This window comes from Cebus imitator, unplaced genomic scaffold (genome assembly GCF_001604975.1).
Source record: "Cebus imitator isolate Cc_AM_T3 unplaced genomic scaffold, Cebus_imitator-1.0 Scaffold117, whole genome shotgun sequence".
Classification (NCBI taxonomy): Eukaryota; Metazoa; Chordata; class Mammalia; order Primates; family Cebidae; genus Cebus; species Cebus imitator.
The window spans coordinates 11,033-29,579 of record NW_016107432.1 but is presented as its reverse complement, the minus strand read 5'-3'; the positions used below and the strand labels follow the sequence as shown (position 1 = coordinate 29,579).

Below are 18,547 nucleotides of genomic sequence, written 5' to 3'. Positions count from 1 at the left end.
AGTCCTTTCCTCGTTGCTTGTTTTTGTCAGCCTTGTCAAAGATCAGATGGTTGTGTGTAGCTTTATTTCTGGGCTTTCTATTCTGTTCCATTGGTCTATGTATCTGTTTTTATCTCAGTATTCTATTGTTTTGGTTACTCTAGCCTTGTAGTACAGTTTGAAGTCAGACAGTGTGATTTCTCTAGCTTTGCTCTTTTTGTTTAGGATTGCTTTAGCTTTTCAGGCTCTTTTTTGGTTCCATATGAATTTTAGAATAGCTTTTCCTAATTCTGTGAAGAATGTCATTGGTAGTTTGGTAAAAGTAGCACTGAGTCTGTAAATTGCTTTGGGCAGTGAGGCCATTTTAACCATATTGATTCTTCCTATCTATGAGCATGGAATGTTCTTCCATTTGTTTGTGTCATCTCTGATTTCTCTGAACAGTGTTTTGTAACTCTCATTGTAGAGATCTTTCACCTCCCTGATTAGCTGTACTCCTAGGTATTTTATTTTATTTTTTTGTAGCAATTGTGAATGGGACTACATTCCTGATTTGTCTCTTAGCTTGGGTGCTGTTTGTGTATAGGAATGCTACTGATTTTTGTACATTGATTTTATATCCCCAAATAAAGTTTCATTAAAACTCAATTACACTCATTCATTCCTGTATTTTCTATTTTTATTTTTTTCTTTATGTGGACAGAACATAATGTGTTGTCTGCTTTGGTGTTACTATGGGAGAGCTGAGTAGTTGCAAAAGAGATCACATATCCTATAAGCCTAAAATATTTACCATCTGGGCCTTTAAGAAAAATTTGTTGGTTCCTGCTATTGATGCCTAGGCCTGAGTCACTGACGGTTTGGCAAAGCTCAAACCCAATACTGTCCAGTGGGCTGCCATAGCTGTTCAGCTATGCAGAGGCAAAATGGATGCATTCAGTCTTATCAGTGGGGTAGAATCCAAGGTCTTCTCACAGCTTTGCCTAATATTCCCCTTGATAGACTCTGTTATATTTTTACTGACTCTTGGGGTGTTGCCAATGGCGTAGCTACCTGGTCTGCCACCTGGAAAACCAAAGGCTGGCAGATTAGAGATATCCCTCTTTGGGATCATGAACTGTGTTAAAACAGTCAGGCTCATTCATGTAAATATCATAAGAACCCATTCTTTGATGAAATCAACTGAAATCAAATTGCTGATCAAGACTGCACAGCTTGGATTGCTACCATTGCTGCTGGAATCCATCCTCATACCATACATGGCAACAAATCCACCATGATAGACTGGGAACAAAGTAAAGGATCCAGTGTTTCTGAGGCTGCCACTGCATGCTAGACCTGTGAATCCTGCCATAAGCTCATCCATTTGTCTCATGCTGCAGGCTGCCACACTGCCATCCATGCACTGGTGATTGATGTACTACATTGGATCTTTGACCCCTCTATTGGGCTATCAGTGGTGCTTCACTGCTGTAGATACTCCTTCAGGTTACAGTGTTGTTGTTGCAGTCTGGTCAACAGACTCCAGCTACACTGTTGTGGCCCTTGAAACTAATATGCATAATGTGTTTTGCTTTCCATACTATTTGCAGTCTGATAGTGATGCATTTGTTATCATAAAAGCCACTCAAGAATGGGCTAATAATAGTTATCCTGTGGTCTTTCCACATGCTGTATCATTCACAGGCATGTGGTACTGTTAAGTATTGGAATGGCCTCCTCAAAAATTGACTCAAAAAGATTGCTGACTATATCTCTGTGGCAGGTTAAATCCCCCACAAAATATGTGCAAGTCCTAATACCGAGACCCTGTGAAAATTACCTTATTTGGAAAAAGGGTCTTGGCAGATATAATTAAATTTAGCATCTTGAGATGAGATGTTTTGAATTACACAGGTAGGTCCTAAATTTAATGACAAATCTCCTTATAACAGAGCAGAGAAGAAACATGGACTGGAAAGAAGACCAGGTGAAGATGGAGATAGAGAATGGAGTTATGCAGCCACTAGCCGAGGAATGTCTGGAGCAACCAGAAGCTGGAAGAGGCAAAGAATGATCCTTCCCTAGGGCCTTCAGAGGAAGTACATCTCTGATAACACCTTGGTTTTGGCCTCCAGAACTGTGAGAAAAGAAATTTCTATTGTTTTAAGCCACCTAGTTTGTGATAATTCATTAGGGCACTCTAGGAAGCTAATACAACCTCCCTTACCTCTTCCTGGTCCACACTCCTTAGTAAGGCAGTTGGTCACTGATGTGGCTGTCCCCAGATAGGGATCTTCTACTTTTGGCAACTTCTTGGGTAATGATCATGATGAAAGGAATGGGAAGTGTATAGCTCTATTTTAAGATTTTGGATTATGTCCTGACCATTCCTGGACCTGATACTTTTTTGTTCCCCTAATGGCAACCACAAGCCAGTCTGGTTGGTGAACTCTTTGGTTTGCAGGCTGGCCAAAAGGTGGCCTAGGACATTCAAGCTAATTCTGTTTAGTCACCTGGATTCTCTTGCTGGTCTGATGTGGGCCTAGATCAAAAGGTAATGACAATTTAGTTGAATATGCTACATTCTAAATCTCCCTTTTGTGGGGGTAGGTGGCTCACAGGCCAAAGTAGGGAATATTGTAGATCTCTATAAGTTTTAAAAAGTGTCCTTTTTCTTCTTGTACATGACCCCTATCAGATGAAAGATCTGGGATGATTAGAGAAAAGGGGATGTTGTAGCTATTGTAATAGGACACACTGATTTTTGAAACAGTGGAGGGAGAGCAAGAATCCAGCACCTGGGTAAGGAATACTGATAAGGTTTGACTGTGTCCCCACCCAAATCTCATCTTGAATTATAGTTCCCATAATCCCCATGTGTCGTGGGAGAGACCTGGTAGAAGGTAACTGAATCATGGGGGTGATTTCCCCCATCCTGTTCTCATGATAGTAAGTGAGTTCTCACAAAACCTGCTGGTTTTATAAGGGGCTTCCCCCTTTTCTGGACACTCAGTCTCTCTCCTGCCACCATGTGAAGAAGAACACGTTTGCTCCCCCTTCTGCCATGATTATAAGTTTTCTGAGGCCTCCATAGCCATGCGGAACTGTGAGTCAATTAAACCTCTTTCCTTAATAAATTACCCAGTCTCAGGTATTTCTTCATAGCAACATGAGAATGGACTAATACAAGTACTTAGACCCTGAGGGTGCAGAGGAGAGAGGCACAAATAATTTTTGTTTTTTAGATTAGCCCCATGAGCCTTCCTCATGAAGGAAGACACTTGGTATATCTCTCCTAAACTGTTACAAGCATTTCTCCTTTAGATGATTCCAACTGCTATTTGATCATCGTTCCTTTCAAATTTTCTGAGAAGTCTACCAGAAACAGTAGGGGATTGCCCTAGCTCCTGCACTTCTGCAAAAGTATCACCTGTTACCTCTAGATGTCTTTTCTGCCTCTTTTCTTGGTCATTCCATGAGGGAGGCTGGTGGTTTGGAAAACTAGAACAGGTTGGACTGATTGCTTTCAGCTAGTCTTTCCAAATATTAAGAGTAACATAAATTATTCCAACTAAATTTGGTACCCCAAGGCCTGCCAGTTGGCTATGAGGCCACATTGGAGACCACTGTCAACCTGTGCTCCTGACTGATGAAGGAAGCCAGCATTAATGTGCCTCTCTCCTGAAAATACAGCGACTTGTACCTTATGGATAGTCATAAGAGAACTTCAAGTATTTAAGGAAATACTACTTTGGCCCTGGAAGGCATTAAGGTAAGCCTTAATTCACTGGGCATGGTTGCTGAGAATTACCCTAAACTTCTTCTCTACAGGCCATGGTGAAATCTGTGCTATTGCCCATACATTCTAGTATACTTGGATTAATTCTTCAGACTAAGTACAAATGTCAATATGAAAACTTAAAACCACTTGGATTTCTAATGTAAACCCTGGTGACTTATAGGATTTTTCAGCAGGTTAGGTCTGGGACAACAGTGGGACATGGTTGAGATTTATGCTGCCAGTTGGTCTTATCCTTTATCTTGGAGTTCTATTGATAACACCTAAGTAACTACTGTATAAGACAAATTTAGTGGATTTGATCCCAGCCATTCTTGCCCAAATTGTTCACAGTGGCTGATGGAGCAATATACTCTTGGGAAAATTCAGCAAGTTAAAAAACAACAACAACAACAACAACAACAACAACAAAAAAAAAAACAGTGAAGAAATGAGGGTTGGATATTATTGGGAAATAATTCTCCAAGGTTCTCTAAAGTTTTTGCATGTCTTATAAGCAAAAGGGCACAAACTGCTCTTTTGTTCTAGAGTATATTTTTAAGAATGTCTATATGGCAAACAGCCTTGGAAGATAAAGCTAGCATCTCTCTGGAGCAGAGGGTAGGCTTGATTAGTGTTCAGTATAATAAATAATTATTAAGATGGTTAGATAGGTTTGTTTACCATCCAGTATACAAGATTAAACTTCTAAGTACTAGGTTACCTAGCTGTGACAAACTCACTGTGTGTGCAGTATCTCTCTGGGTCACACTGTTTACCCCTGGAATTTGGATAGCCAAGAAGTACTGATATAAACATAAAGCTCATGATTACTTGTGCTGTGAGTAATTATTTCCTCTGTTTCTGATCCAAGAGTCTTGTGTCTCATGTTGGCATCCATGAGATGCCATGGCAAGCCAAGTTCTTAACTTGCAAGTAGGGTAACATCTCAGATCCTTCACAGTTCTTGACATTGGGAAAAAGATCCAGTAGGGAAGTAATAGATAGTGAATGGCAAAGAAGGAAGCATTAGATCAGGAAGTCAGGGAAAGGCTTTCTGAGAGAGGTGACATTTAAATGCAGACTAGGCTCATGAGAAGGAACTGTAGAGCAAGACAGAAACAAACATTAATGAAAAGTCCCAAGGCAGGAATGAACCTAGAATGTCTGAAAAGAGGCAGGGAGACCAGTGTGACCAGAGGACAGTGAGTAAGAAGGCCAGTGTGGGGAAAGGAGATTGGAGAGGAGGGCAGTGGCCAGGCCATGTGGAGCACTGTGGGCTCTGATAAAGTAAGCTGCCTTTGCTTGGGTCTTGACTAACAACGGTGTCCAGTTCTTTAATAAATTAATAATACTGAACCCCATTTCAGACATATTCCCCTCTAATCCATTGATCTTGCCTGTCAGCAATGCAAATCTTACCACATCCCTCTCCTGCTGAAACCCTTCATTGGTGTCTCAATGCATGTAGGACAAAGTTTCGACTCTTTAAAATGGCACACTATAATCACAATCATGTTGCTTTTCTAAAAACAAACAAACAAAAAACATGGCACACAAGGTCCTCTCTGATGGGGCCACCCCCTATCACTTGCACCAAGCCTAAGATCCACCCCAAAACTTTGTTGCATGGAACCATTTCTCAACTGTATTCTTTCAGTATGTTTCTTTCTGGGTATGGTCTGAATACCCTTTCAGCATTCTTCCACCCCTGGGCTTCCTGATAATTTCACACTCATCTTTCAAAGCTCAACTGAAACACCTTCTTGGTGAAGCTTTCTTTAATTACCTGAAGCAGAAGTGGTGGTTCCTTCCTTTGAACACTTACTGTACTGTGTACTCACTTTTATTACAGGCCCATTACCCTATATGGACATTACTTGTCTATAGGCCTACATCCTTCATGAGACTAGGCTCACTGATGGTAGAAACTATGTCATGTATCTATTAATCCTCACCACTAGGATGATTTTTACCACACAGCGGGTGTTTGGTGAACACGTTTGATTCTGACCCAAGGATTAATTCATCTGATGAATAAATTAGTTAATGAATCATATTCCAAGAGTGTGATTTTTATATAAACAATGCTTTTATTTCAGTTATAATGCAACAGCACTAGTGCTCTTTTAAAATCAATTTATTGGGATACATACAATAAAATAATCTGATTTTAACTATGTAGGCCAGGCGTGGTGGCTCATGCCTGTAATCCCAGCATTTTGGGAGGCTGAGGCGGGTGGATCACCAGAGGTCAGGAGTTCTAGACCAGCCTGGCCAACATGGCAAACCCCATCTCTACCAAAAATACAAAAATTAGCCGGGGATGGTGGTGCATGCCTGTAGTCCCAGCTACTCAGGAGGTTAAGGAAGGAGAATCGCTTAAACCTAGGAGGCAGAGGTTGCAGTGAGCTGAGATTGCACCACTGCACTCCAGCCTGGGAGCCTGGGCAACAGAGAGAGACTCCATCTCAACAAACAAACAAACAAAAACAAAAAATATATGTGTTTTTAAATGAGTTTTGGCAAATTTATACACCTGTAAATATTATCAAAATGAAGAAACAGAACTTTCCCAACATCTCCAAAAGTTCCATTGGCCTCCTTTGCAGTCCATTTTCCCACTACCACTCCTGGCCTAGACAACCACTGCTCTGCTTTTTGTCACTCTAGATTAGCTTTAACTATTCTAGAATTGTATAAATAGAATCATCAGTATGTATTTATGTGCCTGACTTCTTTCACAGAGTGTGATTTTTCAAGATTCAACTATGTCATCAAATACAGTAGTCTTCTTTTTTCTTTCTGAGAACATTTCATTATGGGGATATACCATGATACTTTGATTTTAAAAGAACATAGTGCTGTTGGATTCTAATTGTGAGATATATTTCATTCTTCATTCACCTGTTGATGGACATTTGGGTTTCCTGATGTTTTGAGAAGATGAATAAAACTGCTATGTATGTTTATGTCTTTTGTGGACATATATTTTCATTTCTCTTGGGTAAATACTTAAAAGTGGAATTACTGGGTTGCATGTTAATCTCATAAGAAGCTGCCAAATTGTTCTCCAAATTGGCTGTACTATGTTTACATTCCCATCATCAATAAAGAGTTCCATGTTTCTCTACATCCTTGCCAACACTTGGTATTGTCAGCTTTTTTACTAATAGCCATTCTGGTGAGGATGTAGTGGTATCTAATTTTGATTTTAATTTGCATTTATCTGGTAACTAATGATAGAGTATATTTTAATGTAACTCTTGGCCATTTGTACATCTCTTTTTTAGTCTACTAAAATCTTTTGCCCATTTTAAAATTAGGTTGTTTGCCTTTAATTACCAAGTTCTGAGTTCTTTAGGTAATCTAGATACAAATTCTTTGTCAGGGGTATGTTTTTAAATATTCCCTCCCAGTCTAACAATATTAACTTTCTAAATTGTTTTCATTTCAAAAGGGCTCATCTCTAATAAATTACGTTTTGCTTAGTTGAAGGACACTGCTGTTCTTTCAAGGTTTATGCCATATTCTTCTGGATAGCTTAAAAGGGTAGTGTATTTTACAAGCATTTATTTCTATTGCTCATTTAGTGTACTGGTGTTTACCAATGTCCATCCTCCAAAATGCTTTGGCCAATCACATACTTGTGGCTCTGAATGCTTCTTACATTTTCTGTGTTTTCAGATCCCTGACTTAGCTGAAAAATATTCCAGTCACCACAATAAGGTGAAAGTCACACTAGCTCCATATGGCAAGAACTGCCATAGCCTACCCCAACATTATTATCCCCTTTCTACTGATTTTATCAGAGGAGGCAATGTGCATAGCTAAAATATACTTCCCACCCTCCTCACAGTTCGGGGTAGCCATGTGATTAATCCTGGACAACAAGTTGTCAACTTCTTGTGGGAAATACGTGAAGAAAAATAAAAAAAGATAACTCTTTTTTGTAGTCAAGAGTTTTTAGGCTTAAGACAAATGCCAGGTGTTACTTTATACTTAAAGTTTTATTAAATGTTATGTTATTGTTCTTCTTCTTTTCCCTTGGCCTTTCCTTCTCTCCCCTCATTTCCTTTCTCATCCGTATTAGTCAGGGATCTCCAGAAACAGAACAAGCAGGATATTTATAGATATACGGAAATTTATTATGAGGGATCAACTTATAGGATTGTGGAGGCTGAGAAGTCCTGCAATCTGCCATCAGCCAACTGAAGACTCAGGAAGGTCAATAATGTTATGTTGGTCTGAGCTGGAAGGCCTGAGAACCAGGAGATCCAGTCCAAGTCTGGAGGCTGAGAACTGGAACCACCAATGTCTGAGGGAAGGAGAAGTTAGATGGCCAGCTTAAGCAGAGAGATAGTTCCCACTTCCCCCATTCTACTGTTCTCTTTGGGGGCCCCCAGTGTATTAAATAATGCTCACCCACATCGAGAAAGGCCATCTGCTTTACTCAGTTTACCAGTTCAAATGCTAATGTCTTCTGGAAACACCCCTACAGACACACCCAGAAATAATGTTTTATCAGCTACCTGGACATCCCCATAGCCCAGTCAAGTTAACAGAAAATTTATCATCACACCCTTCTATCTTTCTTCTTTCTGCCTTTCTTCTATTTCCCCTACTTCCTTATCTCTCTTCTTTTTCTCCAGAATAATAGCTCTATATTTATGTATTAGTTTATAATAGGAGTTAGACTACAAGTGGTTACCTAGCCTTAAAATGACTTGAAACTGAAGGGTGGTGTAGCAGAGTAGTTTTGTTTTGATGTAGAATCTTCCTTAAAATCCCATTCTAGGCTGCTTTATACATCTTCTCTAGCACTTGATTTCATTTGCTTTAAATAATCCACTGTTCCATGGTTCTGACTTTCCATTGCCTCCTACACATCTGTTTGGATTGATATTCTGCTGTTCGTCATGCAAGCATGATTTCACTTTGAAAATGATTTCCTTTTAATGGATGCTCTGGTTGTTCAGGCGAGCATGGTCTTATGTTTTTAACATTCTCTTCAGCTGGTCTCAGCACTCCAACCGTCATCCCTCAGGGTCTCAGTCATTCACTCATGCTAGCTCTGGACTTCTTTGTAATTAAATGCCAAAAATGCTGTATTCCTTGGATTAATCTATATCAGGGCTCAGCCAACTACAGCTGGTGGGCCAATCTGGCCCTAGCTTTTTTTGTATGGCCTGTGAACTAAGACTGGTTTTTACACTTTTTAAGTGTTATAAAAGCAAATGAAAAAAACTAAGACAAATATGTGATAGAGACGGTATATAACCCACAAAGCCTAAAAGATTCACTATCTGGCTCTTTATTGAAAAGTGTGCCTAACCCTGATTTATATTAAAAAATTAAGTTTTTATGTAACACCACATCATGTAAAACAGCAGGCTTCATGTCTTCCCAGTTTAGAAACTCTTTTGGTATGGTTTGACTGTATGTATAAATTATGTAGACTACATGAAATATTCTTTAGGGAGAGCCCAGGGAAGATCTCAAAAGACAATTAGTGAAGCAGCTGAAACTGAGATTAAGTGAGAGACTTTATGATTGAGTTAGACATACTAGACAATGGTTGCAAATAGCCCCAAATTGGAAGTAACAAGGACCAATGCTCCAAACTATATGAAAACTGAACTCCTTCTCATTTGGCCTTCTCTATAGCAAGCTCTAGGAAAGTATCCCCAAGGATTTATTTATCTGATTGTGGGGAATTATTTGGCCAAGAGAACTCAGGGGAGGTTAGCTAGTATTATGCAACCCTTTCACTCATTCATACCATTCATTATTCATATTGCTCATTATAGAGTAGAGATATAAACCTAATTATTAGCTTTATACATTGTGACATTTGCAATCAGCTTGAGCATAATACCAGTTATTTTTACAATAAAAAAGTTTATCATCTTATTCCTCTAATTTGTCCCCATACCCAGCCTTTTTTCTCATTCTACCCCTTCACAAATTTCTTACCTTAGGCCACATAGTCCCTCATGGGCTTTTGCACAGGCAGGTGTCCACCTGAAACACCTTTCCCCTAATTCTGTCTACTGAAATTCTGTTTATCCTTCAATTTCCACATTTGCTAGGAACCTTCCAGATGCCCTCAAGTTGCAGTTTGTTTCTCCAGGTTCTAGGGTCCCAGTGGTCCTGGGCCACTTTTTGGGCTTGTTTCTCGGCCTGGAGGTTCTCTACCATGCACATGAGGTAAATTCAAGTTATATACCCAAATATGTCACAGAACTGGGGTTTTGATTTCCAAGTGACTATTTTCTAACCCAAGGCCACAGAAGGACAGCAGCTTTCTTCAAGGCTTTCCTGGACTTGTGGAGAGTTTTCCTGGCTCCTTTTCTTTGGAGAAGGCAGTGCTTCACAGCTCTGACCTTCATACCCAAGGCCCAGTTAGGCTGCCAGCCTTATGTAGAGCCTAGGCTGAACTTCTTGCCCTTCAATCAGCAGTCCTAAGGGCTTCCATTCCATTCAATGCCTATGGGCCAATGCAGCATCACCCTACTACTGAGTGCTACTCTGACTTTGGCTTCTGCCTCCATTTTTGCTTCCTGAATTTTTACCATTCTTTTGTGCTTAGCTTGTAGTAAAATTGTATTGTGGTGTTGTTCTGTTTTAACAAGCATTTCTATGTTTTGGGAGCTGGGTGTAAGATGGTGATGCAGGGAGGAAACTTGCTTATGTCAGCTCATTCTGCTGTATGGCCTGATGGACCCAGAACAGTACACTGGTGTTCAATTACGGAAGTTATCACAACTATTCATTCCATTTAATCTGTGTAAATAGAAAGATTCCAAGTACACCTCTTATGTAATAACAGTACGTCTCTCTAACATCTGAATATCTAGGGTTCCCACATAAGGTTGTTTCCAGTTTTTCCAACTAAAGAATTAGATCCCAGTGAGGAAAGGTTAAGTTCCCAGAGATGTATGGGAGAAAAAGAGCAGGCCAAGGGAAATTTCAGAGCAATAAAAATATAGTCAATTTTCACTTACCTGGGCAGATAGCATTTTGCCACAATGCAGGTAACCAGGAATTCACTGAGTGGTAGTCAACCCTATGCCAAATAATGTTTAAATCTAAATTATAATTCAACATTCTAAGCATACACTTCAAGCACTTTTCATATAGCAAAAATGACTGTTATAAATAGTTAAAGAATTATTTATATTGAGAATAGCTTGCATTTTAGAGGGCAAATCTGACTTTACAGGTCAATGGACTAACTTTATGCAATTTCACTCAAGTTTACAATGGAGGAATAATATAGGACAGGTGGTTAGAAGCCATTTATATCAGGCCATTATTTTATTTCTAAATATAGATGTATAAAAAATTAAGGCAGCTTGACCAATTACTTGGTAATGTTCATGTTTCAGTTACCTAAACTATATATTTTTTCTGAAACTCATATATGTATATACAAATTATGTATTCTTAATTTGAAATAACAAGTATCCTCATTCTTCCAGACTTAATGCTTGAATTCATTCCTATAATATGCATGGCTGGGAAAACACTGAGTTAAATCTCTTTTTTTTTTTTTTTGAGATGATGTTTCTCTTTGTTGCCTAGGCTGGAGTACAGTGGCACAATCTTGGCTCACTGCAACCTCCGCTTCCTGAGTTCAAGTGATTTCTGGCTAATTTTTGTATTTTTAGTAGAGACGGGTATTACCATGTTTTCCAGGCTGATCTCGAACTCCTGACCCCAAGTGATCCACCTGCCTTGGCCTCCCAAATTGCTAGGGTTACAGGTGTGAGCCACCACCAATCTTTTTGACAGACAGTGTGTGTTTGCTTCCAAACTTCCATAAGAACAGATAATGAATACTGTGCTGTATCAACAAGAGATATAAAAGTGGAGCAATAAACCAAAGAAAGACGAAGGGACCCCTTATTTTATTCTGTTTCATGGAGCCACAGGGTTTTATAGTCAGATGGAGATTCAGATTGGGAAGTACAGTTCTTTTTTACTCAGGGAAAACCAGGCTCAGGCAAGGTGAAATGACTTGCTCAGGGTCACATGGCCGGAAGCAGGGCTGCAGTTGGAGCCCAGGCATTTTCTTACTCAGCTCCTCAGAAGGACATTCATTATTGGGATAACTTGAGGGGATTTATGTAACAGCACTTGAAGATAATGGAGTCTTTTGGAATACATGTCTACCTTGTGGCATAATAAGCACTGCCTGTGTATGTGTAGCTTTATTACAGAGGGAAGCAGACACATACTTGGTATATATATTTATTTCCTTATAGCTCTTGATTCTAAACCATCTGAATGTTTCTAAACATTCTGTAATATCAGAAATTGCAATTTGTTTTCCATATTTTGTGCAGTGTGTGGTACTGAGATATTGTTTATGTGGGCAGGCTGGGAATTGTGATGGGAAGCTAAAGATGAATAGAACAATAAAAAGAGAAACATTTAATTTTCTTAGGTAAACTTTGAAATACAACATAAAAAAATCAGTCTGCATTTTAAGGGACAGCTGGGATCCTGGCACTCTGGTGCAGTCAACGCTGCACTGTTTTTTTCCGGATTGACAGACAAACAGCCTCTGCATTTGACATTGCTGGTTATTGTTTAATGCTCAGCATAGTCCTCAGCTTGGGAAGCATTCACAGGAAACTTGTTGATTGACTGACTAATTCTTCACCTCATAGAACTGACCAGTTGTGAGGAATTGCTCAAATCTGTAGTCTACAGTTGAGCAAATAAACAAGAGTGGAGATATAGCTTTAGATTCACAAATTGCACAGAATATCTCAGATACTTTTTGCAGTTCTAATATTGATCTAGGAGTGTTTGTAAAACATTACTATGGCAACAATCCCTATTCGGTGGGGGAAAGCAATGCATTATCTATGCAAAGAAAGAAGTGAGAAAAGAGTATTTCAGATGCCGCCTTTTTACACCCTGCAGATAGTTGTGCCCTGATCTCTCAGCATTGTTTTTCCTGAGGACAGGGTCTGGAAAATAGGATTTGTTGAGAGTTACTGACTGACTCTGGAAGATGTCATCAATTCAAATACTATGTCACAGAAAAACTCATCTTGATAATGTAAGATTTTCCACAAAAATGAATATTGTCGTCGGATTTGAAGTCAGTCAGGTTTATTGCTTGAGAACACCATGAGAAAAAGATATTTTCAGCCAGCAGCTGAAGATTGCAGCATAAGATATGGTACCAAGATATGGCTGTAGTTATTCATAAACTTGTTTATGCAGCATTTACTGAACAAATTTTTTCAAGCATAGTCTATGAGTAAGAAGAGTGCTAGATGTCAATTTCATCAGCAAGCATTACTAGAGCTTATTGATGGTTTTTGAACATTTACGACCAGATTTTGCTTTGATCATTAAACAAGTCAGGGCTCTGCCAAGCATGGTCAAACTCAACACTTCATTTCTTTCTTTTTCTCTCCACAGAATCTAGAAATAGTAGGTAACTTACCTACTGTTTATCATCTTTGTTTCAAAAATGAGAAAACTCTAGGCTGTCTGTATAGCATAAATTACAGTATAAACCGGCCATTTGCCAGAATACGCTTCATGTTGATGGTCAAGCCTGATGGAATACTTCATGTGTTTGTGTATATAGTATACATGTATATAGATGTATCTATACTTTATATGTATAGAGAGTCTATATGTATATGTAAATGTACATATATAAGGTATAGATGTATATATAAAGTGCATATACATGATATATATGCACACATAAGTATATGAGTTATATATATATATACATACATATGCACACACATATAAGTATATGAATTATCTGGATTCACTAGATAAGTAGATTACTGAAATGCTATATTATTTATTATGCAAGTATGGTCCAGGGCTAGCAGCATCAGCATCACCTGGGAGCTGGATAGAAATGAAGAATCTCAGTCCCCACCCCAAGTCCACCAAATCAAAGTCTGCCTTTTAACAAGGTCCCCAGGTGATTCATGTGCAATTAAAGCTTGAGAAGCATTTCTGTAACAGATTTTAACCAGCCAAATGAGTTGAGAGTTGAGACAATTATCTAAAGGAAGAAATCTGTTTCAATTCTCTATATAGTTTTTAAAAAGTGATTATCTGGGAGGTAGAGGGAGAATGGTCAGGATGTTGAATTATATGGATAAGTACTTCAATTCTCAGATTTGTTGCCAGTGTGGGCATGCCATGATGCCTGCTCAAGAATGAGCTTTCAAGTCTTTTAAGTCCCCAGTGAATTAGGAGAGGCAAAGTATTGCTCATTATTTAAAGATAAATTATTTATTATACAAACAATAGAAATTTAAAAATGAAAAAGAAAATCCTAACTCTCATCATGTGGCCTTTCAATTTCAATGAGCTGCCAGTCTCTGCACATTCGCACATGATGTTTACATAGTTGTATTTGTACAATCATTCATTTACTCCAGGCTGTAAGGTGAACATGGACAGAGCTGTGGAGGTTAGATGGAAAGAATGTAAGGTTTGAAGATTTTGTATTCATTCTTTATTGTATAGTGCCACGTTGAGCTAATTGTAACCATAATTAGTAACAACAATTCTGGCTATAATCAAATGTCCTAATCATGATTTTTAATGATTGTAACTATCTTATTGAATTGCTACAAAAACATTATTTAATCATTCTGCTATTACTACATATTCAGATAATTTCTGTGTTTTGTCATTATAAATAATGCAGTAATAAACATATTTGTACAGTTGGTATAGTTTGAACCATCAAATTTATTTCATAGCATAAATTACCAATAATCAAATTATTAAATATAAGTATATATAATATCTTACAAAGCACACATATAATATGTACACACTTATGGATAAAGTTGTTTTGGAAAAAATCTATAACAATTTATCTTGAATCCTGCATTGTTAGAGCATTCCAGATTCACCACATCTTGCCAGCAGTAGAAATAATTATTTCCAAATTTATTAATTAATCAGCATACATTATTTTTCCACAATGAAAAATAATTGAAACTGTAATTAAAATTAACTTTCTCTATCTTGTTTTCTTAGAGCAAAATTTCCTAATATGTCTTCTGTGAGCCAAACCGTAAATGGGCAACAGGTGTGTTGGGAAATTGATCTTCTGAGTAGCACTGGAGGTAACTAAAGTCTCTGGATGGTCACTCCCCACCGTGAACAGTGTGGGAAAAGTTTGGGTAGACTTAGAATCACTGTTTTCTTTCAATTCTTTCTCTTTTGGGCAGACTTAGAATCACTGTTTACTTCAGTTCTTTCTCTTTTTCTACAGAAACAGTTTTTAAAATTAACATTTGTAGGGCAGAAAAATACTCTGTATGATACTTGTGTTAGGCTATCCTTGCTTTGCTGTAAAGAAACACCTGAAACTGGATAATTTATTAAAAGAGGGGTTTAACTGGCTCACAGTTCTGCGGGCTGTACAGGAAGCATAGCACCAGAATACACTTCCTGTACAGTCCTTCCTGTACAGAGGCCTCAGGAAGCTTTTACTCATGGTAGAAGGTGAAGCAGGGGAGCTTGGTAGAAGGTGAAGCAGGGAGCTTGCATGTCACGTGACAACAGCAGGAGCAACAGGACGGGGGTGGGGTGCTACACACTTAACCAAATCTTGAGAGAACTCACTCACTATCACAAGGACAACACCAAGGCCTGAGGGATCTACCACCATGATACAAACACCTCCCACCAGGCTCCACCCCCAACATTGGAGATTACAATTCAACATGAGATTTGGTGGAGATGTTTTTCAAACTATATCATTCCACCCCTAGCCCCCAGATGTCATGTCCTCACATTGCAAAATACAATATTGCCTTCCCAATAGTCCCCTAGACTTAACTTATTCCGGCATCAACTCAAAAGTCCCAAGTCCCAATTCCAAGTTCAAAGTCTCATCAGGAGATGAGTTCCTTCTACCTATGAACCCATAAAATCAAAACAAGTCATTTACTTCCAAGACATAATGCCGGTACAGGCATTGGGTAAACACTTCCATTCCAAAAGGGAAAAATTGGCCAAAAAAAAGGAGGCTGTATGCTCCATGCAAGGTCAAAACCCAGCAGGGCAGTCATTAAATCTTATAGCCCCAAAATGATCTCCTTTGACTCCATGTCCCACATCCAGAGCATGATGGTATAAAGGGTGGGCTCCCAAGACCTTGGGTAGATCTACCCCTGTGGCTTTGCAGGGTTCAGCCCCATATCTGCTCTTATAGATTGTTGAGTGCCTGTGGCTTTTCCAGGTGCAAGGAGCAAGCTAGCATTCTGGAGGATGGTGGCCTCCTTCTCACAACTCCACTAGGCAATGCCTCATTGGGGACTATGTGTGGGGATTCCAACCCCACATTTCCCCTTGCCACTGCCCTAGTAGAGGCTCTCTGTGAGGGTTCTGGCCCTGTAGCAGGCTTCTGCTTGGGCACCCAGCCTTTCCCATACATCCTCTGAAATCTAGGCAAAGGACTCCTTTACTCTTGCACTGTGTGTGCCTACAGGCTTAACACCACATTAAAGCCTCCCAAGCTCACGGCTTTTTCCTTCTGGAGTGGCTGCCAGAGATTTACTGGGGTCCCTTTGAGCCATAGCTGATGCTGGAGCAGAGGAGATATAGGAAGCAGTGTCCTGAGACTGCACAGGGCAGCAGGGCCCTAGCCCTGGTTTATGAAACCATTCAGTCCTCCTAGGCCTCTGAGCCTATGATAGGAGGGGCTGCAGTGAAGGTCTTAGAAATGCTATTGAGACCCTTTTCCCATTGTCTTGGCTATCAGCACTTGCCTCCTTTTTAGTTTAGCAAGTGGTTGCTCTACAACTTGCTTGAATTCCTCTCCCCACAAAGCTTTTTCTTTCTCTGCTGCATATCTAGGCTACAAATTTTCCAAACTTGCATGTTCTGCTTCCCTTTAAAATATAATTTCCAACTTAAAAAATTTCTTTGCTTTTACCTCTGAGTGTAGCCTATTAGAAACAGCCAGGCCACACCTTGAACACTTGCTATTTAGAAATTTTTTCTGCCAGACACCCTAGGTCATCACTCTCAAGTTCAAATTTCCACAGATTCCCTAGGGCATGGGTACAATGCAGCCAAATTTTTTGCTAGGACACAACAAAGGTGACCTTTGCTCTGGTTTCTAATAAGTTCCTCATTTGCCTCTGAGACCTGAGCAGCGTGGACTTCGCTGCTCATATCACTGTCAGCATTTTGGTCACAATCATTTAACCAGTCTAAGAAGTTCCAAACTTTCCTTCATCTTCCTGTCTTCCTCTGAGCCCTCCAAACCCTTCCACCATCAGCCTGTTACCCAATTCCAAAGTCGCTTTCACATTTTCAGGTATTCTTATAGCACTGTCCTACTCCTGGTACCAATTTTCTGTGTTAGGCCATTCTTGCATTGCTATAAAGAAATACCTGAGACTGGGTAGTTTATAAGAAAGAGATTTAGTTGGTTCATGGTTCTGCAGGATTTACAGGAAGTATAGCATCAGTATCTACTCTGGGATGGGCTCAGGAAGCTTTTACTTATGGTAGAAGGTGAAGCAGGAAGCTTGCATGTTACATGGAGAAAGCAGGAGCAAGAAGGAGTTGGGGGGGGTGTCATACACTTAACCAAATCTTGAGAGAACTCACTTACATTGTGAGGACAGTACCAAGCAGGAGGGATCTGTCCCCATGACCCAAACACCTCTCACCAGGCCCCTCCTGCAATATTCTCCAATGTTGATTAAATTAAATGGAATTAAAATTCATCATGAGACTTGGTGGCAACATGTATTTAAACTATATCAATACTATAAGGCTGAATATAGTACGTGTCATTATATATCTGTCCAAACTATAGAATGTACATCACCAAAGGTGAGCCCTAATGTAAACTATGAACTTTAGGTTATGATGATGTGCTAATGTGGGTTCATCGATTGTAACAAATGTACCACTATGGTGCTTGATGTTGATAGTTGGGGAGGTCATGCATGTGTTGGGGTAGAGAATAGATGGGGAATCTCTGTATCTTTCACTCAATTTTAATGTGAACCTAAAACTGCTCTAAACATCTTTAAAAATATATATATTTTTTGATAAGTTTTGGGTTTTCAAGACAATTGAGCAGAAGGCCAGAGAGTTCCTAAATACTCACTCAACCCAAACACACTTCCTGGTTTCCCTTATTATTAACATCTTCCATTAGTGTGGTACATTTGTTACAAATGATAAGCCAATCTTGATACATTAATATTAAAGTCTATAGTTTACATAAGGTTCACTCTTTTTATTTTACACTTCTGTGAATTTTGACAAAAACCGTATCACATGCATCTACCACTACAGTATCATATAGAATAGTTTCACTGTTCTGAAAATCTCCTGTGCTCTATTTATTCATCCTTTCATCACCTCTTTCTTCTGAACCCCCAGCAACCACTGATCTTTTTATTGTCTCCACAGTTTTGCCTCTTCCAGACTGTCATATAGTTATAATCTTACAGTATATAGCCTTTTCAGATTGGCTTTTTTTACTTAGCAAGTTTCCTTCATGTTTTCTCACAGTGCAGTAGTTGATTTCTTTTTATTGCTGAATAAAATTTCATTGTACGATGTACCACAGTTTTTTTATTTACCTATATTGGTTGCTTTCAAGTTTTAGTAATTATGAATAAACTGCTATAAACAAAAGACATAGAATCAACCTAGATGTTATGAACACCAGACTGGATAAAGAAAGTGTGGTACATATACACCATGGAATACTGCATACATCTATTAAAAAAATGAGATCATGACCTTTTCAGCAACATGGATGGA

At 39.1% G+C, this 18,547-nt stretch overlaps 1 long non-coding RNA gene across 1 annotated transcript in view; it reads left to right on the top strand.

Annotated features, from left to right (window-relative positions):
• LOC108311505 overlaps positions 1 to 2,891 on the top strand; it is a 99,723-nt gene extending 96,832 nt beyond the window's left edge. Inside the window, exon 4 of the long non-coding RNA XR_001828232.2 lies at positions 1,914 to 2,891. This is a non-coding gene — a long non-coding RNA (uncharacterized LOC108311505). The remainder of the gene's footprint in view (positions 1 to 1,913) is intronic.
• Positions 2,892 to 18,547: the final 15,656 nt, after the last annotated feature.